Source organism: Tupaia chinensis, unplaced genomic scaffold, assembly GCF_000334495.1.
Source record: "Tupaia chinensis unplaced genomic scaffold, TupChi_1.0 Scaffold000704_1, whole genome shotgun sequence".
Lineage (NCBI taxonomy): Eukaryota > Metazoa > Chordata > Mammalia > Scandentia > Tupaiidae > Tupaia > Tupaia belangeri.
The window spans coordinates 161,457-168,658 of NW_006160227.1; the positions used below are offsets into that span (position 1 = coordinate 161,457).

At 47.3% G+C, this 7,202-nt stretch overlaps 1 protein-coding gene across 1 annotated transcript in view; it reads left to right on the forward strand.

Moving 5' to 3' along the window:
- Positions 1-7,202, forward strand: part of ATG7 (autophagy related 7) — a gene marked incomplete at its 3' end in the record, with an annotated part of 183,734 nt that overhangs the window by 136,571 nt on the left and 39,961 nt on the right.

Below are 7,202 nucleotides of genomic sequence, written 5' to 3' on the forward strand. Positions count from 1 at the left end.
TCTCTTCTCTTCTCTCTTCTCTTCTCTTCTCTTCTCTCTTCTCTTCTCTTCTCTCTCTCTCTTTTTTTAAAAAAGGAATATACAACTATTTATTGAGTACTGTTTACCAGTATTTACAGTCAAGTGAACAATAACCAGTTGAGTAACATTCTGATCACTACAGCGTTAATGGTTTTCCTTGCTTCTGCTGAGCCAGTCACCCGAACCCTGGAAAGATTGAGGCCTACATGGAAGGGATGAATTGGGGTTAAGAAAAGAAACGTGCACAATAGTTTAGATCACAAATTTGTTCAGTCATTTGTGCCGGCAAGTCCTAGCCTGCTAACATCTTTAACCATCTGATTAGGTTTCCATGAGCCAAACCTTAGACACTTCATGAATAATAACCTTTTAGTCAACAGAAAGAGCGTAAGGGCTTTAACTTCTTGTAAAGGAGGAGTTCAATAGAGTTACACCCTTTCTTGACAAAATCTACCTTGCGCAGAAAACGAGATGAGATTGGCTTTGTTTTGTTTTATTTTGTGGGTTTTGTTTGTTTGTTTTCTTTTTGTTTGTTTTTGTGGTTTTTTTGTTTGTTTTTTGTTTTTATTTTTTGGCTCAACTCAGGGTTTAAACACTGGAACGGTGACAGTGACAGCAGTCGGCCAGAGCAAGCATCCCAGAGTTCTGCAATGTGGCCAAGGACTTGGATTGAACATTGTTCTTTATTTTTTCATAGTCATCCCAAATATCATGAGATGCATTGTTACCGGAAGTTCTTGGCCTCCCAGAAGCTGACCACCTAAGGAGAGCAGCCCCGTTCTCACCCAAATACACACAGGGGAGGTGACAACATGGTTTTTGTGTAAATTATGCAATGCAAAATTCATCTTCCCCTTAATACTTTTTTATTTTGAATGATCAGCCATCGTGGACCCCCATTTTTGTCCCCCAACCTGAGATGTTTGAAGGCTTTTGGCCTCCCTGGGAGGGGATAGGTGTGGAGGAAGCCAGGGCTTACCTGTCCCCTGACTTGAGACCAGTTTGATAAAAGTACACACCTTTAAAAAAATAAAAATAAAAAAAATAATGAATAAGGACATTCTCTTAACCTAAACACACACATTTATCAGAATCAGGCGCCTTAATATTTGCATAATGTTACCTCATCCACAGTCTTTATTTCACGTGTTACGTGTGTCGTCTGTACCAGCAATATTCTTTGTGGGTTTTTTGTTTTTCCCTCCCGGATCAGGATCTAACTCAGGAGCAAACATTGCATGTAGTTGTCATGTCTCTGGCTTCTCTCCGTTCAGAAAAGCTCCTTAACCTCTCTTTCTCTGTTAATTTTGACATTTGGCCAGCTATTTTTGTAGAAGCTCCCCCAATTTGGAGCTGGCTGATGCCCCCTTATTATTAGATTCGGGTTGTGAATTTTCGGCAGGAATACCAAAGAAGTGATGTGATGGTCTCATGTCAGCAGGCACGTGGTTCATTTTATCCCCTTTGGTGACATTAATTTCTCCCTTTCCATATTTGCATCTTAGCTGCCTTCCACAACAGTGGAAAACCCGGCTCCTGTTAGCCCAGGTATATTTACTTATGTCTAGAATACACAGAAAATAGCTTCAAAATGACAGGCCCATAGTGTTCCAAAAAGCTAACCTAGTAACTAGTAACACACTCTAGGAGGATCTTCATGAGGTAGTCTACCCGGTCCCAGCCAGCCAGGACCAGACGCAGGATGGCGTGGGGGAGGGCATACCCCTCATAAATAGTTGTTTTTTTTCCAGTAAAATTTACATACTGTGAAATGAATGAATTTTAAAACTATTTAATGGAGGCCAGCAGGTGGCGTGGTGGTTGGGAGGTGCTGGACTCTCACATGGCTGATTACAGTTCAGGTCCTAGACCGGGCGGCTTGCTTTCTCACTTTCTCCCTCCCTCCCTCCTTCCCCCCTTCTCTGGCCAAATTAAAAAATGGGTAAATTAATAAATGAAGTTGAATAATTTCAAAAAGATTGTGTAAGTTTTGATATATGTATTCACACATAGAGCCCACAGCCCTCCAATCAAGGAGTGACCCAGCATTGCTGTCCCTCCAGAAGATGCCCTGGTACCCCTTCCAGTCCTTTCCTGAAGGGAGGGACGCTGAATATTGAGTATTCTTTCTCCAGGAGTGAAGCTAAAGCTGGGCACCTTCAGGTGTTTGAGGCAGCGGTAGCCTTGTTTCTCTGACCGGATGTTGACCAGAGCCTTCTCTCAGGTCTGCAGAGTCGGGAGCAGAGCCACGCCAGAGGAGCCTGGACGCAGGGCCTTCTTGCTGTTGTTGCACAGTCGTGTCCCCTTGGTGCTGACGCAGGAGCAGCTGTTAGGCAGAAGTGGGCCCCAGACTTGATTTCCATACCTCCTGGGACCTCCTGCACAGATGTGCCCAGAAACCTGATCTTGAGATCCTAATTAATGATTAGCAATCCTAATAACATACCCATCCTGGTGTCGACTAAGCAATGAGATCCTCTGTTGATGGGTGATGATTTTTCTTTTCAAAGGATTATTCATCTTTATTTTTAATTTGACCAGCGAGAGAGGGAGGGAGGGCAAGCAAGCCAGAGAGCCAGAAAGCAAGCCACCAGGTCTGAGGCTTGAACTGTGGTTGACCATGTGGGAGTCCAGTGCCCTTAACCAGCACGCCACCTGCTGGCCCCGACAGGTAATGATTAAAGTCCTCCAGGTAACTTGCCATGAGCTCTTTGTGCACATCTGGGCATGTGTGACCAGAGGAGTGATAGACCGAGGGTGTGGTCAGAATATCAAACGTCAGCTGGTACCATCAGACAGTAACTTGGACCGCCTTTTTGTCTTTTTTATTTATTTATTTTTTTGAAAGTTTGTTGCTATAGGGCGCATGCACTCACCAGAAAGACAGAGAGAGACAGAAAGTGAGAAATCACCCCCCAGGGGGGTTGGCCATGCCGCAATCCCTTCTCCTCCATTCTCCTCTCGGGATCTTGTGCACGCACACATGCCCAGCGTGAATTTAAGCCACCGGGTCCGGGACTCGAACCGTGGTCGACTACATGGGAGTCCAGCAACATAGCCATTACACTAACTGCTGGTTCCCCTTCTTTTTGTCTTTATTATATGTAGCCTACCATGCATCTTCTGGTATTACATAATTCTATCTTTCTTCTACCAGATTTACTTGTTCCTCAAGAAGCGTGAAATGCAACGTTAAACTCGGTTATGTATACTTCTGTCTCAAAGCTGTCTGCTAGGAGTTCAGCAGATACCCACTGGAGGATAGAAGGGAGGGTTACAGTCTTACACCGCGTCCGTTGGAGGTATTCGTTTATTCCGTTGACACCTGAGTCCCTGCCGTGTGCCAGAGATGCAGAGATGATTAAAATAGCCACTGTTCCCAGGGAACACTCCCTGGAGGGAGAGACAGACCGATAAGCCAGTAACGGTCCCTGTTACGTCGTGATGCGCTCTGCAGCCCGTGCTCACGTGACAGTGTCCCCGTACCTGTAAGCAGGAATTCCGGGGGAGGTCTTGCACAAGGCAACAACCGAGCTGATGCGGAAGGATGGGTAGGAATTGTTAGAAACCCGTGAGAGCGAAGACGAGGGATTCTAGGCAGGGAGGGTGACCTGGATCGTAGCCAGGCACGAGAACGTGACGCGCTCATGAAGCTGTTCAGTCCAGCCATCGTGACCAAGCCGGGGCCACCGTTCCCTGCAAACGGTCCTCTTGTGAGTGGCGTCCTTCCCGTCCCGGCGCTTCTTGGCGTTGGAACCGGTTGTGCTTTGTCTAACTTGAGCCTGCTGTTTTGGACTTCACGATTCCATGTAAAACTCTTTCTCACCTAGCACCAAGCTGAGGGGGTTTCCGAGTCTAAGGAATGTGGCGGGGTGCTGCGGAGGGCAGGAAGGCAGGGGATTTCCAGGGCCCTGGCCTGGCGCCCCTCGCTGGCCCACTGCGCCCACAGGCACTGTGCTCCTTCCAAGGCCCCCCACTCCCCACCGCCTCCGTTTCTGCTTTTGTTCAGTGAGTCAGTTGGATGACATAAGTCCTGGCTCTCTCTTGACACATGAAGTTATTTGCTTTTACATACCCTTTATTTTGTTTGATTATTTTTTTTTTTAATTTTTAGGTGCCAAAAAAATTTTAAAAATCAGAAAACATATTTTAAGAGGAAAAAAGATAACCATCATTCAGTCACTCGGGTCGTCGTTAGCTGTTGATCTTTCTTTCTTGACTTTTGAAAATCAATCCGAATGTAGACAGATCCATGTCATTTTTTTTTTTCTTTTTAAACATCCCTACTATAAGTTTGAAATCACTTTCAGAGAGAGGGATTCATGGCGCTGCGTCAAGGATACTCCGCGTCTCGAATCTGATAGGGGTTTTAAATCCCACTCACTCACAAGGACTGGCCAAAGCCCCATCGGAACCCATGCCAGGAATTTTTACATACGGCTTCTCAGTGGCAAATATTACTCAAAACTGGGCCATAGCCAGGTTTTCTTTCCCCCTGCCCAAAAGGGACATAAATCTCCGATTTGGAAAATGATGAGTAACCCCCAGGTTCTCTCTTCCTATCTCATTTACCCGGCGAGGCCTCGAGTCTTCTGTTTTAATATGTGATGGATTCCATGTGTATGGTCGTGTGGTGTAAACCGTATCCCACATCTCGTCCTTAGCAACTAGTGTTTCTCCAACCTCCAGAACTGCCTGGTTCCCAAAAGGAGATGGAATATCCAGCCGGAGCCGGTGAGGAGTATTAAACTACAAGCCCCAACCTCAGGACTCTTGGCTCTTCACCATCTTGAAAAGCCTCGGCCATTTCTCCCTTTGCTTCAATTTCCTCATCCATAGCGCGGAGAAAATATTTTCTGTTTCCCAGGGAAATTGCAATGGCTTACGTGGGTCCAGTTCCCTGTGGCCGAGTACCAAGGCCTTTGCCCACTCCTGGGACTGGTGTTGACATCAGAAAGAAGAAAACAAAGACCCCCCTCTTTGTTCCCATCGGGTCTCCTGGGGTCCACGCTGCCCTTTTTGGCCTCGCTGTTTGTCCACAAGCAGGTACAAGGAAAGGAACTGAATCGGGCAGGAGGAGGTCGAGGTGCCTCGGCTTTCGAAGGCGTGGAAATCTTGTATTCCTGTCTCTGGACGACTGTGCCAAAACTGTGTTCGTGATTCCAGGGAACTGGGCCTTTCTCGCTGTGTCTGCCCGGTGGGCTTCTGAGACCACCAAGTGCGTAGTTAGGGCTTGGGCTGCTTACTCCCTGCCCTGCTTCATGCGGTCACAAAAACACGCCTAGCCTGCCAAACACATCCTTTCCTGCAGGGTCCCTTGTACCACCCAGAGCAGAAAGTTTAGGTCCGTGTTCGCCTTAGATGGTTCCACTGGCTGCCTGGCCCAAGCATAATCTTCAGGAGGTTGAAAAACTAGGTTCCTTTTAGTTTGAAATTAATCTCGTTATTATTATTATTATGTTATTATTATTATTATTGGAAAGATATTTTTTGCTATAGGGTGAATGCAATCACCAGAAAGACAGAGAGAGACAGAGAGACAGAAAACGAGAGATCCCCCAGGGGGATGGCCATGCCGCAATCCTTTCTCCTCCATTCTCCTCTTGGGATCTTGGGCACGCATGCGCCCAGCGTGAGTTTAAGCCACTGGGTCCGGGACTGAAACCATGGTCGACTACATGGGAGTCCAGTGATGTAGCCATTATGCCAACTGCTGGTCCCAATCTCATTCATTTTTTGCCTCCCCCTGCCCCCCAAGACCATCCTATGGTTCTTAAATTTTTTGAATCATGAACCTCATTAAGATTGATAAAAACAGTCACTTCTGCTCCCCTAAAATAATGCAAAGCCACACAGTTTTGGTAGACAGTTTCAGTGACTATGTGAAATCCCTGGAACATGCGTGTGGGTCCTAGTAAAACCCCTAGCTCTGTGTGTTTCCCTTTGGCACCTTTCCCAAGCTCTCCTGGGCGAGCCACTGGGAGATGAGGGTTGCGGTTAGCCCCAGCTTCACCAAGACCTCCGTATGGCTTTGGGAGGTCACCCTCTCTCTCTGGGAGATGCAGGCGCTGACCCACCACTGGGTATTGTTTTGTGACTCTGAGACTGCATCGTTTCCTGGTCCGTCGTTTCACTTCTGTAGGCCTAGCTGCATCCCGCGGGGTCTTGGGAGAAGACACTGACCCTGCCCACGTTGAGGACTAGTTCTCCTCCCGCTGGTGGGGTGCACTGGCTTCACTCCTGACGGGCAGAGTCCCAGCCGTCACGTGTTTATGTTCCTTTTGCACGTAGTCGTCTTCCTCCTCCCTCCGCTCTCCACAGGTGTGCAAGTCGGGAGGGAGGGACACGTGGTAGCTGCTCCCCAGCCGTTGAAATAAGGGAGCCACCGCTTTGAACTCAGGAGGCTTTCGTGGACACACAGGCTTGTACGTACACAAGCAGCATACGACGTGTCATTCTGTGAGCGGGATGTCTGAAACTCCCCAGTGTGTATGTAGGTGAGTCTATTTTCATGCCCCCTGCCATAGCAGCACAGTCCAGTAATGCCATGATATATTTTGGGCTGATACAACAGTGAATAAGGTGGCCTTTGAGGTTTCTGATATCTTTCTGGATGAGATGGTAAGTTCTGGGCCAGCCAGTGGCGTGCTGGTGAAGGCGGCCGGATCCCACATGGCTGATGGCGTGGTTTGAATTCGAGACCTTGCAGCTTGAAAAATGTGTCAGGCATGTGTGCAGGTATACCCAAAATCCCAGAGGGACAATGGAGGTGAAGAGATGACATCATGGCCATCCCCCCTTGGGGATGCTTCCCTCTCTCCCTCAATCCCTCCCTCCCTTCCTCCCCCTCCCCCTCCCTTCTCACAAGCCCATGAGCCCTATAGCAAATCTAGCTATTTATATTTATCTATATATCTCTGTGCATGTTTTACATATAGGTATATAAAAATACATGTATTTATAAAATTCTCAAAAGATGATAAAATTTTATACTATGTGATTATATAATTCAGGTACATGAAGTTATTTGAGCACCTTTTCCCAAGAAATATATGTAGCTTAGAAAGGGTAGGAGTCCTGGCAAGCGGTAGGAATGGATGAAATGTGTTCAATGGTGCCAAAGCTGCATGGATAGTTGAGTAGGTAGGTAGGCGGACAGCACGAGGGGGGGGTGGTTGGGA